Source organism: Stenella coeruleoalba (genome assembly GCF_951394435.1).
Source record: "Stenella coeruleoalba genome assembly, chromosome: 7".
NCBI lineage: Eukaryota > Metazoa > Chordata > Mammalia > Artiodactyla > Delphinidae > Stenella > Stenella coeruleoalba.
In genome coordinates this window covers 32,313,204-32,332,253 of record NC_137153.1, presented here as the reverse complement: position 1 = coordinate 32,332,253, position 19,050 = coordinate 32,313,204, and the positions used below count along the sequence as shown (strand labels likewise).

The 19,050-nt window shown below is 41.9% G+C and overlaps 1 pseudogene across 1 annotated transcript; it reads right to left on the bottom strand.

Moving 5' to 3' along the window:
* Positions 1-14,775: 14,775 nt before the first annotated feature.
* LOC307188869 (serine/arginine-rich splicing factor 3-like) lies at positions 14,776-16,858 on the bottom strand (annotated as a pseudogene). Its single transcript has one exon. The product of its transcript is annotated as a serine/arginine-rich splicing factor 3-like (transcript).
* Between the last annotated feature and the right edge of the window lie 2,192 nt (positions 16,859-19,050).

Genomic DNA, 19,050 nt, shown 5'->3' with positions numbered 1-19,050 from the left:
TAGAATTAAAAATCAGAACCCATTTGTTCTTGCTTTTAGCAGTATTTCATTTCTGTTAAGTTCTACAGCAAATTGGATCAGAAGGTGTTCAAATCCAAAGACCTATAAAATCTACCACTCAACACCAATAAGAATAAGTCCATCAAAAAAATACTCTTAGTATAATTCCTCATTATTAGCAAAATATATGTGGGAGAGTTGAGAGCTGGGCGATGGAATGAGCCTTGGATTTTCATTCCCAAACAATTGACTAAAGAACAATGAAACCACTCTGATATAATGAATGTGAGAGTAGGATTAAAAAGTAGCTCCCCCTCTTTAAATAAAAGGGAGAGAGAATTCAATGGAAGAAGCTGTTCAAATGTGAGTCCTCTCAACTCTCATGTAGAATCATGGAGCAAAGACATTTTATTTCTTATCAGAATTGTCTCCATACTCAGGAAAACATCCCTCCTTTAACTAAGGAAACTAACTAGAGTGATATCCCTCTAGATATCTGTGCTGATCAAGCAAAGGTCTGGATTACAATAAGAAAAACATATATCTGAGGTAGCATAACTATCAAAGAAACAAAGTATCATACTTAAAGACATGAGCAATACTCAAAATATCTTTTAGAGAAAAGAATTTTTGAAAAGTACATACAGTATTATTATCTATATTGTATTATAAACAGAAAAGCAAAAATAGATGAATAAGCATTTATTTTGGAAAGAGGCAAGTAGAGGTTTCAGATGATAAAGCCAAATGTTTTTTGATGTGGACCATTTTTAAAGTCTTTTATTGAATTTGTTACAGCATTGCTTCTGTTTTATGGTTTTTTGGTTTGTTTGTTTTTTGTTTTTGGCCACGAGGCATGTGGTATCTTAGCTCCCTGACAGGGGATTGAACCCACAACCCCTCGATTGGAAGGCAAAGTCTTAATCACTGGACTGCCAGGGAAGTCCTAATAAAGACAAAAATGAAAACAAAAAATCTACATGTAGTGTGAATAACAGAATGCACAATCCAGAAAAAGAATTAGAAAGCCAGAGGTAGTCAAGACTTATTTCTCTAACATACCACAGAAACAAATAAACACACAATATAGGATAAATAATTATGGTAGAAAATAAATTCAGAGTTCTTCATAGATGCTTGGTAGGAAATACAGCAAAATATATCAGACATAGAGGAAAGTAATATTTAATGTAATAGAATGTCAAAAACCATTCATTTTTGTTTGAACTTTTTACAACAATCAAGTGGTCAAATGTTCCAGTAAAAATTTTACAATGTAAGCTTATACCCCTGTGGTACTTGAATGGTATCAAAAGTAGATTATGCTGCTTCCTGACACTATAGATATAATCCTTCTAGAAAAGGAACATTAGCCTCTCAAACTCCTACATTACAAAGGGCTTAACAAAAGAGTTTGTTATATATGGGATACTGCTTAAAAATAATTTTTAAAATGAATAAATTCTAAAGATTTTAAAAATCTTAGAAATAGTATCTCAATAAATTTCCATGCATGTTGTAGTTCACACTACTTTTGATGTTTCATTTTTTGTTGTTATTTATCACTATATGAAATATGCCCTCATCCTTTAGCACAGCCTAAGGCTTTCTCTGGAAAAAAAGTGTTACAAGCAGCTTCTTCACAAACAGGAAAAACACTGCAAATTTGTGATTGCTATTCTTAAAAAGGTATGTATTAGTTAGTGTGCTATATAGTACTAAAAATGCACCTTTAGGGCTTCCCTGGTGGCGCAGTGGTTGAGAGTCCACCTGCCGATGCAGGGGACACGGGTTCGTGCCCAGGTCCAGGAAGATCCCACATGCCGCGGAACAGCAGGGCCCGTGAGCCATGGACGCTGAGCCAGCGCGTCCGGAGCCTGTGCTCCACAACGGGAGAGGCCACAGCAGTGAGAGGCCCGCGTACCACAAAAAAATAAATAAATTTAAAAAAATAGTACCTTTATTACTAAATTAAGATGATTATTCTGTCAATAATATTTATTGGGCCCAGAATTTTGAAGTTTTTGGTTAGCTATGATTCATAAAGATAATTTAGAAATATATGAATTGTAAAAAAAAAAATCATTTGATCTTTCCTAATTCTGAAACCATAATATTTTAGACATCTTTAAAGCATGATAAGGAAATAATTTATAACTAACTGTAAAAAGAATCATACATGACAATTACTTCTCTTAAACAGCCACATCACTAGTAATAAAAATACAATATATCCTACATTGAATAAGTATGTACTGAAGCTACTACTCTTAGCTTATTTATTGCTTTTATTATTTGATAAACATATCCATTACTATCACTTAAGATCATTTATCATTTTAATAGAGAAAAATGTGCCAGTCTACCCAATTTCTAAGGAACTAGAAATCATGAAGTGTGATATAAATACATTGATTATCATCAAAAACAGTAACAAGTTGTTGACCATCTAAATTATAATTTTTTCTTAATTTGTACAAATAATTTTATAATTTTTGCATTCTTCTTTTCCTGGGACTAAATAACTTATATTATCATTGTATCGTTACATGATGAAGCAAAAACAAAAAGGGGAGGTAGGTCAATGTAACTCACTTTTTCTCGTTTTAAAGGCAGGATTATTGTGATTTAATATACCTAAAGTAAATTTCATCCTTTAAAGATGTACATTTCTATGAACATGTAGATACTTTTCTCTTACTAATGTTTCAGATATATCACAAAAACTTAAAAGGCCCAAAAGACAAAACTACCTCAATTTCCTACCCTCAATCCCCACAGCACATGCTCTTATTTTTTCTTTATTACTTATTGAACAGGAGGGGACGTCTGTCTTCTTACCAAACACTTTCCTGTCTTCCCCTCCACTCCCTTCCACTCCCTGGCTCTGGATCCCATCGTACCTGACATCTCAACAAAGTTATGCCATTATTTTTTCTTTCTTTTCTTTGGTATTGCTACCTTTTCCTTCTCTACCATTTCCATTAGCATGTATACAGGCATACCTTGTTTTCTTGTGCTTCGCTTTATTGCCCTTTGCAGATATTGCATGTTTTACAAATTGAAGGTTTGTGGCAAGCCTCCATCAAGCAAGTCTTTTGGCACCATTTTTCAACAGTATTTGCTCACTTTGAGCCTCTGCATCACATTTTGGTAATTCTTGCATATTTCAAAATGTTTTATTATTTGTTATGGTGATCTGCGAATAGTGATCTTTGACGTTACTATTGTAATTGTTTTGAGGTGCCACAAACCACACCTATATGACAGCAAATTTAATCAATAAATGTGTGTGTTCTGACTGCTCCACCGATGGGCCATTCTCCATCTCTCCCTCTCCTTGGGCCTCCCTATTCTTGAGACACAACAATACTGAAATTAGGTCAGTAAATAACCCTTCAATGACCTCTAGGTTTTCAAATGAAAGGAAGAGTTACATGTCTCTTACTTTAAATCAAACTCTAGAAATGATGCAGCTGGGTGAGAAAGGCACGTTAAAAGCAGATAGACTGAAAACTAGGCCTCTTGTGCTGCCAGTTAATCAACTTGTGAATGCAAAAGGAAAGTTCTTGGAAGAAACTACAAATGCTACTCCAGTGAACACAAGAAAGCAAAGCAGCCTTATTGTTGATATGGAAAAAGTTTTAGTGGTCTGCATCAAAAAATCAAACCAGTCACAACATTCCCTTAAGCTAAAGACTAATCCAGAGGAAGACCCTAAATCTCTTCAGAGGAAGGCCCTAAATCTCTTCAATTCCATGAAGGTTGAGAGAGGTGAGGAAGCTGCAGATGGAAAGTTTGAAGCTAGCAGAGACTGGTTCATGAGGCTTAAGGAAATAAGTTGTCTCCATTAATGTTAAGTGCATGCAAGATGAAGCAGCAAGTGCTGATTTAGAAGCTGCAGCAAGTTATCAAGAAGATCTAGCTGAGGTCCTTAAGGAAGGTGGCTACCCTAAACAACAGATTTTCAATGTAGACAAAACAACCTTATACTGGAAGAAGATGCCATCTAGGACTTTCATAGCTAAAGAGGAGAAGTCAATGCCTGGTTTCAAAGAACAGGCTGACTATCTAGCTAGGGTCTAAGGCAGCTGGTGACTTGAAGTTGAAGCCAATAATTTACCATTCTGAAAATCCTAGGGTCCTTAAGAATTATGCTCAATCTACTCTGCCTGTGCTCTATAAATAGAATACCAAAGCTTGGATGACAGCACATCTGTTTATAGCATGGTTTGCTGAATATTTTAAGCCCACCTTTGAAGCCTATTGCTCAGAAAAAGATTCTTTTCAAAATACTACTGTTCATTGACAATGCATCTGGTCACCGAAGAGCTCTGATGGAGATATACAATGAGATTCGTGTTGTTTTCATGCCTGCTAACACAACATCTATTCTGTAGCCAATGGATTAAAGAGAAGTTTTGACTTTCAAGTCTTGTTTAAGAAATACACTTCATAAAGCTATAGCTGACACAGATAGTGATTCCTTTTATGGACCTGGACAAAATAAATTGAAAACCTTCTGGAAAAAATTCACCACATTCTAGATGCCATTAAGAACATTTGTGATTTATGAGAAAAGGTCAAAATATCAACATGGGTTTGAAAGAAGTTGATCCCAACCCTAATGGGTGACTTTGAAAGTAGCAGGAGAACTGGAATTAGAAGTGGAGCCTGAAGATGTGACTGAATTGCTGTAATCTCAGGATAAATCTTTAACAGATAAGGAGTTGCTTCTTATGGATGAGCAATGATAGTGTTTTCTTGAGGTGGAATCTCCTCCTGGTAAAGATGCTCTGAAGATTGTTCAAATGACAACAAAGGATTTAGAATATTAGATAAATTTAGTTGATAAAGCAGTGGCAGGGTTTGAGAGGATTGACTCCAATTTTGAAAGAAGTCTACTGTCGGTAAAATGCTGTCAAACAGCATTGCATGTTATCGAGAAATTGTTCATGAAAGGAAGAGTCAGTTGATATGGGAAACTTCATTGGTGTCTTATTTTAAGGAATGCCACAGCCATCCCAACCTTCAACAACCACCACCCTGGTCAGTTGGTAGCCATCAACATCAAGGCAAGACCCTCCACTAGCAAAAAGATGACAACTTGTTGAAGGCTCAGATTATGTTTAGCATTTCTTAGCAATAAAGTATTTTTCAATTAAGGTATGTACATTGTCTTTTTAGACATAATGCTACTGCAATTTAACAGATTATAGTGTAAAAATAACTTTTATATGAACTGGGAAATTTTTTAAAATTTGGGACTCACTTTATTGTGGTATTTTCTTTATTGCAGTGGTCTGAAACCAAACCACAATACCTCCGAGGTATGCCTGTACACGTTCCATTCTCTTTGATCTAAAGACAAGCAATCACAAACTCTAAACCGCAGAACCACATATACCTCTTTAGCTCAAATCTAACTTGCTGAAAGCATTGTTTCCATTTAGGGTTCTGACTGCCGACTGCCTAACCTCCCATTTAGTAGTTCCACCCTCCTCTCCATTTTTCCCCATCTCTCCAATTAAAATATCTACATCCCTTCCTTCAAATAATTGCTCCCTCTTTCAATCCTTTCTTCCCTTGACTTATATAGCACTAGAGTCTCTCACTTCTCCTACAAATGTTTTGTCTGAACTTTCTGATAGATTTCTTCTCCATGATCTTATTTTGTAAATTGAGATTCTCATCTCACCAAAAATAGTTCAATGTTGACAGAATGCCCAGATATTATGTACAGCATCTGGCAGAGTATAGATGAGAAATATTTGTTGAAAGAGTAAAAGAAAAAAGAAGGAAGGCAGGCAGGCAGACAGGTGAAGGAGAGGAAGAATTAATGAAGCTAATTTCCTAATTTTCCCATCAAAAGATAAAGTTTATTTCCTTTTAAGTAAAAGTAAGTCTCTTTTTCTATTAATTACTGTGACTGAATGTGCATATTGTCATTGCATTGAACCAAGCACTAGTTAGGACACAAGATTTTGTTTCCTAACATTGACAAATGGAAAATTTTAACTATTAGTGGCATATTTACTAAAGTCAGACATACAGAGTTCACAAATTGTATATTTTCACAAGGAAGGACACCCATCTAGCTATCAGTGGATGGAGAAATTGGTCATAACTAGCATACCAGATTCTTCTCATATGAACCCTCCTGTGAACTAAACCTCATTCTCTTTAAAATAATTACTCTTACCAACAAAAAATCCTTTAAATTTATATAAGTGTACTCATGCCTTATGTGTTCTTTTTTCTCTAGCTTCTTTGGCCAACATTTAATTGGCTGTGGTGGTGAGATAGATCTATATTACTGTGTTTTGATAATTTGGCTTATGAATTGGCAGTTACCTAAGTGAAAAAGTGGTGCAGAGTATCAGACTCACAATGATGCATTTCCTTCTTTTAGGACTTAGTCTATCAAATCTACTCTAGCTTTGTGTCTCTCTGATGCCCACAAATAATATTCTTTTAATTTAACGAACTTACCTATTTTTTTTCCAGCAGTTGAATTAATCTGTTACAAGCTATTCCAGTATTGTAAAAAGCAGAAAATACCTAAATCCATTCTTACCTCCACAATTTTGCTATGTATCTTCCTCCCTGAAATGTTTCTTATGCAAGTCTTCAAATGCTTTCTGAAGTGACATCATTCAGTATGAGTAAAGGAAAGGCTGGTGTCAGATTTAATATAAAAGACATTCTTAGAAATAATACAGTGATGTATTCTTGCCCTTTGAGAAAGAAAAGCACAGCTCATACCAAAGAGGATTCAAACTTGCAGTAGGTTTAAGTCTAGAAAACACAATATATCAGAGGCAGCTTGCCCAGTGAAATGTTGTGAGTTTTATCATTGTCATAAATATTTCTAAGAAACACTGAAGGATTTGAACCAAAAAGGATAAACTCTCTATTTATAATAGTAATATGATAAAGTTAAAGAGGATATTGTATTGAAAACCTGGCTTTGCTCCAGTCATTAGAAAAAGAAGTTGCAGACAGACATACAGAATGACTGAGAGAACCCCCACGAATATTATTGTTTTCTTTTTACTTTTATTGAGCATGCCACTCACTCTTATAAGGCTATTACTTGTATTAACACCTTTGCATGCATTAACCTTCTACAGTAGTTGTCCCCATTTTGCAGATAGAAAAAAATGGCACAGAGACAGACAAAGTCAGAGCTGGGGTTAAAACCAATCTCAGGGATTGTAACAGCTCTGACATACTAAAGCTGGCATTGCATTGAGACAAAACTCAACCAGTACACTGACCCTTTGAGAGCAGATCTAACAAATGAAGTAATGAAACTAGAAAAGTAATGACCCAGTGGGGCCATAACACCAACATACACACACCTCCAGTAATATCAATCCTAAGGGAGAATTCAGGAAGCATGAAGATTATCTACCTTGTCATCAAGTGGAAAAGGGGTTCCACTTATTTGCTCAATTTAATGAATATCTTTATTTACTAGCTCTTCAGTGCCAAGTTTTAGACTACTAAATTCAATTGAAACATTTCAAAGGCTAGAAGGAAATAAAATAATATTTCTTAGTTTATGTTGCATTAAACTCCCTTCCCCAACAGTTATCAACTTGCAAGTCAAGTTCAAAGTAATTCTTTCTCAAAATGTCTCCCCTCCTTGCATTGGCCTCCATGGAACTCGCTCTATAAAAATCTGTGTCTACACATTTTTTTGTTTCCATTTTAATGTTAATTCCAATCTTATAAAATAATATTCAAATAAATAAAAGGTATGGCTGGTAACTTTCAGGCACATACCAACTATGAGATTTTAAAAATGATTGGCATTTATATGTCTGTAAAAAGAAAAGGAAGAAAAATTAGAGTTAGCAATTACGGTTCCTTTCACTCTCAGATTTTAGATAACTACTCCTCTACAATTCCCCTCATTTCTATAAATTTCCATGTTTTTTATCTTCTTGGGAATTCACCCAGACGATTTATATATTGTTATTACTATAAATATATATAAATGTATATAAATATTAATAAAGAGTAACTTAATGAACTCATATATAAATAATGTTAATTAAAATACATAGTAGGCTTCTATTAATTTATAAACTTTATATGAATAATATATTGTTGATATCCTTCTGGAACATGGGGTTTTTTTCGGTATTTTAATGTCAAGATGTGTATGTTTTATTTTTTTTAAAGGAATTTCATTATCTTTATTTTTTAAATTTTTATTTATATTGGAGTATCATTGATTAACAATGTGGTGTTAGTTTCAGGTGTACAGTAAAGTGACTCAGTTATACATATACATGTATAAGTACTTATTCAAATTCCTTTCCTATTTAGGTTATTACGGAATATTGAGGAGAGTTCCCTGTGCTATACAGTAGGTCCTTGTTAGTTATGTATTTTAAATACAGCAGTGTGTACGTGTCAATCTCAAAATCCCTATCTATCCCTCCCCCCACCCCTCCCTCCCCAGTAACCAAAAGTTCATGCTCTAAGTCTGTCAGTCTGTTTGTTTTGTAAATAAGTTCATTTGTATCATTATTTTAAGATTCCACATATAAGCGATATCATATTATATTTGACTTTGTCTGACTTACTTCATTTAGTATGATAATCTACAGGTCCATCTATATTGCTGCAAATGGCATTATTTCATTCTTTTTTTATGGCTGGGTAATATACCATTGTATATATGTACCACTTCATCTTTATCCATTCCTCTTTGGTGGACATTTAGGTTGCTTCCATGTCTTGGATATTGTGGACAGTGCTGCCATGAACATTGGGTGCATGTATAATTTCGAACCATGTTTTTCTCCAGACATATGCCCAGGAGTGGGATTGCTGGATCATATGGTAGCTCCATTTTTAGTTTCTTAAGGAACCTCCATACTGTTCTCCATAATGGCTGTACCAATTTACATTCCCACCAACAGTGTAGAAGGTTCCCTTTTCTTCACACCCTCTCCAGCATTTATTGTTTGCAGATTTTTTGATGATGGCCTTTCTGACTGGTGTGAGGTGATATCTCACTGTAGTTTGTTTTGCCTTTTTCTAATACTTAGCAATGTTGAGCAAATTTCATGTGACTCTTGCCCATCTGCATGTCTTCTTTGCAGAAATGTCAATTAAGGTCTTCTGCCCATTTTTTGATTGGGTTGTTTACTTTTTGATATTGAGCCACACGAGCTGCTTGTAAATTCTGGAGATTAATCCCTTGTTGGTCACATGGTTTGCAAATATTTTCTCCCATTCTATGGGTTGTCTGTTCATTTTGTTTATGGTTTCCATTGATGTGCAAAAGTTTTTGAGTCTAATTAGGCCCCATTTTTTTATTTTTGTTTTTATTTCCATTACTCTAGGAGATAAGGAAAAATATTACTGAAATTTATGTTGCAAAGCATTCTGCCTATGTTTTCCCCTAAGAGTTATATAGTATCTGGTCCTACATTTAGGTCTTTTATCCATGTTGAGTTTTTTTTTTTATTTACATGAAGCTGTCCAGTTTTCCCAGCACCATTTATTGAAGAGGCTGTCTTTTCTCCTTTGTATAGTCTTGCCTTCTTTGTCATAGATTAGGTGACCATAGGTCTGTGGGTTTATCTCTGGACTTTCTATCCTGTTCCATTGATCTATATTTCTGTTTTTGTGCCACTACCATACTGTTTTCATGACTGTGGCTTTGTAGTATAGTTAGAAATCAGGGAGCCTGATTGCTCCATCTCTGTTTCTCTTTCTCAAGATTGCTTGGGTTATTCAGGACCTTTTGTGTCTCCATACAGATTTTAAGACTTTTTTGTTCTAGCTCTGTGAAAAGTGCCATTGGTAATTTGATAGGGATTACATTGAATCTGCAGATTGCCTTGGGTAATATAGTCATTTCGATAATATTCTTCCAATCCAAGAACATGGAATATCTTTCCATCCGTTTGTGTCACCTTTGATTTCTTTCATCCGTGTCTTATAGTTTTTGGACTACAGGTCTTTTGTCTTCTTAGGTAGGTTTATTCCTAGGTATTTTATTTTTTTGAGGTGATGGTAAATGGGATTGTTTCTTTAATTTCTCTTTTCAATCTTTCATTGTTAGTATGTAGAAATGCAACAGACTTCTGGGTATCCAGCAACTTTACTGAGTCATTGATAAGCTCTAGTAGTTTTCTGGTAGCATCTTTACAATTTTCTATGTATAGTATCATGTCATCTGCAAACAGTGATAGTTTTACTTCTTCTTTTATAATTTGGGTCCATTTAATTGCTTTTTCTTTTCTGATTGCTGTGGCTAGGACTTCCAAAACTATGTTGCATAAAAGTGGCAAGAGTGGACATCCTTGTCTTGTTCGTGATCTTAGAAGAAATGATACACACTTGCCTATGTATTTATATGTGTATGTACATGCACATCTTTACATATAGGTGTGTATGTGTATGTATCCCATATATGATATGTGTGTGTATATATATGACGAATTTATAGATGCAGTACATATATATTTTTATTCTACATGCTTTTATATGTAGGTGTATATGTGTGTCTATATGTATGTACGTGTATGTATTGCATATATTATATGTGTATGTATGTATACTGTATATATACACACCTAAATATCTTTGTATGTGTGTATATATGTAGGATATAGACGAACCTAGGTGTGTATATTGCATATCTTATACGTATGTGTACATACTGTATATATATACAAACTATGCATTTCATATGTGTGTATGTATAGTGTATATGTATGTGTCTATTGTATATATTATGTGTATATGTGTGTAGACATACTGTATATATACAAACTGCATTTTATATATATGTGTGTACATATGTATTTGCGTATTGCATATACGATATGTGTATATGTCTGTATGAGTACTGCATATATACAGAGCTGTATATTTTTGTATGCGTGTACATATGTACGTGTGTGTGTATATACACACACACCCTATGGATTCTGTTTGTCTGGAGAACGCTCACTGATACGGACACTTATGACAATTGAGCACCTGCTCTTTGCCAGCCAGGGAGCCAAACGCTTGTCCTTTCTGTGTCTCCCTTAAGTGTCACAAGTCCCGGGAGGGAAGGTGATGCCGCTCCTACCAGTTGAGGTGCCTCAGGGTCAGAGAGGTGCACAGGGCGGGGGGCTGGAGCCTGGTGGAGCCCAGGTGGAGTTCTAGCAGCAGTACAGCCTAGCAGTCCCACTTCCCCGGGTGCCTCTCACAAAGACGCCGAGGGAGAGACGGGGTCTGAAGGAGGGGATGAGGAAGCTTCCGTGGGTCTGCAAGCCCAGACCAAGGCTGACTCGTCAAGGGTGTTAGAGGTCAGGACTCTGGTTACCCTGGGGATGGGGTTACACAGAACCATTCCCATTCTGAAAAAGTATCCATTCTGCTCTTGTTTGTATGTTTACCCCCCATCCCCCAAATCTTTTAAAAACACATTCTCTTGGTTGCTGGGAGCACACAAGGGGAAGTTGTGTGTGAGGGGGTGTGATCCAGGGGACAGGGAGGATAAGCCCCCCACTCGTAGGGCCAGGAGTGGCTCAGCTTTGTGAGCTAAGGATGGCCCGCGAGGTCCCAGAGAGAAGGGTCCCTGCTCCGTCCCTGCTCCGTGCACCCCATTCCCAGCCTGAGAAGTCCAGAGCCCACCCCCCCTCCACACACACACACACACACCAGGGAGGAGAGCCAGTCACCCTGGCTCCCAGGCTCTGGCTCCAAGGCTCCCGGCACTAGGAGCTATTTTCAGCTTTCATGCCCTAGGACACGGCCAGAGCTAGTGTCTCCGGAAACTCTCTGTCTCTCGCCCGCCCGCCATCCCTCCCTCCCTCCTCCGCCTCTTCCCCTCCCGCTCCAGCTGTCCTGCCCTCCACCCTGCATTTCTACACAGGATGGCTCACAGACAGCTGCTCCCCGTGCCCACCCGCCACCATTCGATGGATGTCAAAGCAAGCCCTGGGGACTTCCCTGGAGGTCCAGCGATTAAGACTCTGAGCTTCCACTGCAAGGGGTGCGGGTTCGATCCCTGGTCAGGGAAATAAGATCCCACATGCTGCCCGGCACGGCCAAAGAAATAAATGAATAAAAAATAAAGTTATAGTGATGAAACAGCCCTAGTGGTGCAAGGATGGGACGTATAGCTCTATGGTAGAGAATAAAGGTCCAGAAACAGATAGAACAGAACCTGATATGACAGAAAGTGGGGAAATTAAGGAGTTTTCAATAAATGGCATTAGAACAATTGCATATCCATGTGGGAAAAAGTAAATTAGAAAAAAAGAAAAAAAGCAAGCCCTGGTCAGGTGTGACCTTGGGCCCAGGGCCATTGGCACACGTTGTCGTGTGGGATGTTCTTCCTTAGACTCCTCCCTCCCTCCTGTGTCACTGTCACTTCCTCCAGAACCTTCCTGGACTCCCCTACACAAGCCCGGGGTGTGCCCTCACCCGCCCACCCTGTATCACCGGAATTCCAATCCCGGCCCACCCTTCCCCGCCAGGTAAAGAACTGGGCCTGGTCAATAAGACCGTAGAGGTCCTCGACCATTGCTATTGCAGTTGCAATTGTTACTGTGTTTACACAGGGTGACCAACATCCGCCCCCAGTTTGCCCAGGACCGCTCAGGTTTGAGCGCTGGAACTGTGGGGAAACCCTCATTTCCGGGGAACCCCAGAAGGCTGGTCACCCTATTTAGGATGGATCTTTCATTTGATATCCCAACCCCCGAGAGCCAGAAAGGGAATCTCCCCCCTCCTTCCATGGTAACCTTCATTCATTCATCCACTCATCCCTTTATTCAACTCCTTTATTCAGCAAGTATTTAGGAAGCATCTACTACATAGCAGACACTCTTCTAGGTGCTGGGGACAGTAAACTGAGAAGGTGTGATTTGTTACACGGGGATGATGTCTCGGAGACCACTGCAGGGCATGGGAGGTGGGAGAGGAAGGGGCAGTTCTAAATGCAGGCTCTGACGGGACTGGGGCAGAACTTGCCCTAAGCCAGGCTGGTTGCTTCAACACAGCTGCTTCAACACAGCTCCTCACCCAGGGCCATCCTGCTTCCGTCTCACCCAGTTCTTCGGTGATGTCTGGGGAAAATCTGTGGTTGTCACAACTGGGGGGGAGGGGCCCCTGGAATCAAATGGGTGGGGACAGGGATGCTGCTGAACCCCACACAGTGCCCAGGAGGGGCCCCCAGCAGAGAATGACCCGCCCCAAATAACCCCAGTGCCATGGGGGAGACCCTGCACTAATACTATTCAGACCCGCTGGTGCCCCTAGATTCCTGCACAGGCTGGGACTCTAACCGGGTCACCTCTGTATCCCGAGGTGACCTAGAGTGGGGCAGCCAGGAGGGCTGAGTATCAGGGATGAAATGACAAATCTCTGTGCCCACTCTCCCCGCCGAACCCCAGGGTCGATGGCCTCTATCTCCTCCCTGTGCAGGTAGCTTTTCCCTGAGCCATTTCTTCTTGTCAAGGTCCCTGTCGCAGGTTGTGTTCCCGAAGATGACGTTGAGAGCAAACAGTAGAGTGCAGGTGGTTGATGTGAGACGTGCAGAGAACAGATACAGCTGCCATAGGGTCCCGCAATTCCACTCCTGGGCATAGATCTGGAGAAAACTCTTAATTCAAAAATATACATACACCCCTGGGATTTCCCTGGTGGTCTAGTGGTTAAGACTCTGTGCTTCCGGAACAGGGAGCATGGGTTCCATCTCTGGCCAGGGAACTAAGATCCCACATGCTGTGTGACAAAAAAATAAAGAAAGAGAGAAAGAAAGAAAAAGAAAGAAAGAAAAGAAAGAAAAAGAAAGAAAGAAAAAGAAAGAAAGAAAGAAAGAAAGAAAGAAAGAAAGAAAGAAAGAAAGAAAGGAAAGAAAGAAAGAAAAGAAAGAAAGAAAAGAAAGAAAGAAAGAAAGAAAGAAAAGATACATGCACCCCAATGTTCATTGCATCACTATTTATAATAGGCAAGATGTGGAAGCTACCTAAATGTCCACTGATGGATGAATGGATAAAGAAGATGTGGTACATATATACAATGGAATATATTCAGCCATAAAAAGAATGAAATAATGCTATTTGCAGCAACGTCGTGGATGGACCTAGAGATTATCATACTAAGTGAAGTAAGTCAGAAGAGAAAGACACATATATGATCTCTCTTATATGTGAAATCTAAAATACGACACAAATGAACTTGTCTACGAAACAAAAACAGACTCACAGACATAGAGAACAGACTTGTGATTGCCAAGGGGGAGAAAGAGGGAGGGAGGGTTGGATTGGGAGTTTGGGGTTAGCAGACGCAAACTATTAAATATAGGATGGATAAGCTACAAGGTCCTACTGTCTAGCACAGGGAACTATATTCAATATCCTGTGATAAGCCATAATGGAAAAGAAAGAGTTTTATTTATAGGTTCCATCCCTAACTGAGCTGGCCCATCCCCTCCCATGGTTCTAAGTGCAGCCCGAGGCTGCAGACTTCCCACCGTGGTCTTCAGCTCCAGAGCAAGCCACCTGCAAACTAGCCGCATCTTCCCAGGGGCTGGCAACTCTCCTTTGCTACTGATTCCAAGACACATCCAGATAGCAGAAATGTGACCATGAAAACAAACTCAGGCATGTTCAAATCAGGGAAATAACATTCTTATCTCTGTTTAGTAGTTGCTTAATTTTAGAATAGCTTAGAGTTACAAAAAAGTTGCAAAGATCTGTACAGAGTGTGCAGAGTGCTGTGGACCCCCGACCCAGTACCCCTATTTCCAACACGTTAGTACTTTAGTACGTTAGTACGACATGCTTATCCAACTAAGGAACCGAGATGGATACGTTATTATTAACCAAAGTCCACACTTTACTAGAATTTCCCTAGCTTTCCCCTAACATCCTTTTTCTGTCCCAGTCTCCTCTGGGCTGTGACATTTCTCAGACGTCCCTGGGTTTTGATACCTTGAAAGTTTTGAGGAGGACTGGTCAGGTATTTTGTCCCTCAATTTGTTTGTCTGTTGGTTTTCTGATGTTTTTCATATGGTTGGGCTGGAGTTATGGGGTTTGGGGCGGAAGATCCAGACACAGATAAAAATGTCATTCTCCTCAGGTCACATCATCAAGGATACACACCATCAAGGATACACACATCAAGGATACACCCCATCAACGGGACTTGTGACAAACAATTTTACCCTTGATCACCTGGCCAGTATCGTCTTTTATTTATTTATTTATTTTTGCTGCGTTGGGTCTTCATTGCTGCACACAGGCTTTCTCTAGTTGCGGCGAGCAGGGGCTCCTCTTTGTTGCGGGCACGTGCTTCTCATTACAGTGGCTTCTTTTGTTTCGGAGCACGGGCTCTAGCTGTGCGGGCTTCTGTAGTTGTGGCATGGGGGCTCAGTAGTTGTGGCTCCCAGGATCTAGAGCGCAGGCTCAATAGTTGTGGCCCACGGGCTTAGTCGATCTGCGGCACATGGGATCTTCCCGGACCAGGGCTCGGACCCGTGTCCCCTGCATTGGCAAGTGGATCCTTTTTTTTTTTTTCTTTGTTCCTTTTGGAACCAAAACTTTAATCCCAAGGAGTCTCACAAAACATATTACAAATGACAGCATGAAAAAAAAAACTGCACAGTAACTCAAAGTTCAGCTCTACAATATACCCTTCATCTGGCAAGACATTGGTATCTTGATAATCTCAACTTCCAGAAAACATTACAAAGAGCTATGTATTCATGTACAGCAATCACAGAGGGGACTTATGACCTAACTCAAAGGGAAACTAACTTCCTTGAAACTTCTTAGATTCTAAACTCACTGGACAACCTCTTGTCCAGTGTGAAGACTAGTGGAATTCTTAAATCTCTAATCTAGGGTAAGGGTGCGGCTTTCACTTCTACCTGCTGGCTTGTGTTCACAGTACCTTTTAAAGACTGCTTGCTTAACTACAGCTGCATACCATATCCCAGCTACAGAAAGTCTTTTCAATGTTTGCCAGTGTTGTTTCCATAATAATAAATATCACACTTTAGGTGGGCAGGAGTTAGAGTTTTATTATCAGTCTAGGCAAGACCAAAAATTCAAAGCAAATTCAATTTTGCTTAAGAGAACATTGTAAAGAAACAATTCTTCATATTACATGCCTCATATGACCCATTTCAAACCATAGAGAATGACACCTTTATGTGTCACTGTCCCAAGAGACAAACAAATGTGAACAGCTAAAACACTTAAAAAGTGCATCAAGCTTCGGAAGTCTCAAACGAAACTTGAATTTTCTGTACATACTCCCGTCAAATGAAGTTATTTCCTGTGCACCACTCCTCTTGCAAAGTGGTCTGCTATTTCCTTTCATTTGACCTGGATCGGCTAGGAGACCTAGAAAAAGATCGGGACGGCTTGCGATTTCTCTCCTGGGACAGTGATCTCTCTCTTCTCCTATATCTACTAAAGGGACCTGCTCCTGCTGCGGGAGAAGCTTCTCCGTCTTGGACATCTGTGGTGAGGGGGAGGACTCCTCCTCCGATAATCATCTCGAGGGCGACGACCCCAAGAAGGAGGCGGCCACGATTTCGACTTCTCCTTTCCCCATTGGACAGGTCCACTCTTACTCGGCAGCTACAGAGTGTTCTCCCGTCTAGTTCTCAGACAGCATCCGCTGCATCTCGGGGATCTTCATTTTCAACAAGAGCGAAGCCGGGAGGGTTTTTAGCAACCCACACACTTCGGAGTGGTCCATAATATCCTAAAGCTCGTTCGAATTCACTCTTGTTACCACTGTTTCCAAGATTCCTTACACAAACGTTACAGTCCAATGGACAGGAATCCCGATGCAAGACCCTCCTGGCTCCTGGGTTTCATGGGCCACAGGGTGATCCCGGGCCTCTAGAATCTCGCAGCTGAATCGGCTCGCACAAGCTGTCCTGTGGGGATGCTTTTCCCCCCATGTGTCCAGCCCGGGGCCCTGCTGTCTAGGCCCGACCTCCAGGGTGACAGGGTGAACCCCAGGTCCCTGGAGCAAACATTCAGAGCCCTGGTGACCAGACTCAGGGGGCTGGGGTGGCAGCTGGACATGTGTGGCCACCCTGGTGGTGTTTGGCCCCATCTGCAGTTCCAGTTCCAGCTGAGAAAGAGCCTCGCTGTGTTATTTTCTCCTGGTTGTGTAAGGATCCCCGGTGTCATTTGACAGAAATGTACATGGTGTGTTCTTTCTCTCTTTTCTCCCTGCTTCCTCTCGTCCCTCTCCCCCTCCCTCTCTCCCTCTCCCTCTCCCTCTGTCCCCCTCTCGCTCTCTCTTCCCTCTCCTTCTTTCCTCTGCGTCTCTCTTTCCCTCTCTCCCTCCCCCCCTTCCCCCCTCCCCGTCCCTCTCCCCGTCCCTCTCCTAACTCCCTCTCCACCTCCGTCTCCCCCTCGCTCTCCCACATCCCTCTCCCTCTCCCCTCCCCCTCCCTCTACCTCCTCCGTCTCCCCCGTCTCTCTCCCGCCTCCCCCGTCCCTCTTCCCTGTCCCTCTCTCCCTTCCTCTCTCCCTGTCCCTGTTTCCCTGTTCCGCACGCCCTCCCTCTACCTCTTTCCCTCTCCCTGTCCCTCCACCTCCTTCCCTCTCTGGAGAGGGAAGGAGGTGGAGGGACAGGGAGAGAGAGCAGGATGGGGGGAGAGGGAGAGAGAAGGGGGAGAGGGAGAGAAGGATAGAGGGAGGGAGTGAAAGACGTCTCTCCCTCCCTCCCTCTATCCCTCCCTCCGTTTATCCCTCTCTCCCTCCCTCCCTCTATCCCTGTCTCCCTCTCTCCCTCCCTCTCCCTCCCTCCTTCTCCTCCCTCTCCCTCTCCCTCCAACTCTCCCGCTCCCTCCATCTCTCCATCTCCCTCACTCCCTCCCAGAGAGGGAGAGATGGAGAGGCTGAGACAAGTTAGAGGGAGAGAGAGAGAGGGAGAGATGGAGGGAGAGGGAGGGAGAGGAAGAGAGGGAGAGAGATATGGAGAGGAGAGCGAGAGAGAGAGGGGGGGAGAGGGAGAGGGAAAGAGGTCTCTTCCTCCCTCCCTCTCCCTCTGTCCTCCTTCTCTCCCTCTCCCTCCCTCTCTCCCTGTCCCTGTTTTCCTGCTCCGCTCTCCCTCTCCCTCTTTCCCTCTCCCTCTCCCTCCACCTCCTTCCCTTTCCAGAGACGGAAGGAGGTGGAGGGAGAGGGACAGGGAAAGAGGGACAGGGAGAGCACAAGAGGGAGGGGGGAGAGGGAGGGAGAGGGGAGAAAGGGAGAGAGGGATAGAGAGAGGGAGCGAAGATGTCTCTCCCTCTCTCCCTCCCTCTCTCCTTCTCCTCCCTCTCCCTCTTCCACCAACTCTCCCTCTCCCTCCATGTCTCCATCTCCCTCACTCTTTCCCACATAGGGAGAGATGGAGGGAGAGGCAGAGATAAGGGAGAGGGAGAGAGGGAGAGGGAGAGATGGAGGAAGAGGGAGAGAGGAAGAGAGAGAGGGACAGAGGGAGAGAGAGAGGGAGAGGGGGGAAGAGAGAGAGAGAGGGAGAGCGGGAGAGGGAAAATGGTCTCTTCTTCCCTCCCTCTCCCTCTCTCCTCCGACTCTCCCTCTCTCACCCTCCCTCCGTCTCCCCCTCTCCTTCCCTCGCCCTTTCCCTTCCTCTCTCCCTCTTCCTCCCTCTGTCACTCCCTCTCCCTCCATCTCTCCCTCACCCTCACTCCCTCTCAGAGAGGGAGAGATGGAGGGAGAGGCAGAGACAAGGGAGAGGGAGAGAGGGAGAGAGGGAGAGGGAGACCAGAACAGGGAAACAGGGACAGGGAGAGAGAGAGGGAGAGGGAGAGAGGGAGAGAGGGAGAGAAGGAGGAGAGAGGGAGAGGGAGGGAGGAAGAGACCTCTTTCTCCCTCCCTCTCCCTCCCTCCCTCTCTCCCTCTCCCTCTCTCCCTCTGCCTTATCTCTGCCTCTCTGGGAGGGAGTGAGGGAGATGGAGAGACGGAGGGAGAAGGAGAGTTGGAGCGAGAGGGAGAGGGAGGAGAAGGAGGGAGGGAGAGGGAGAGAGGGAGGGAGAGAGGGAGGGAG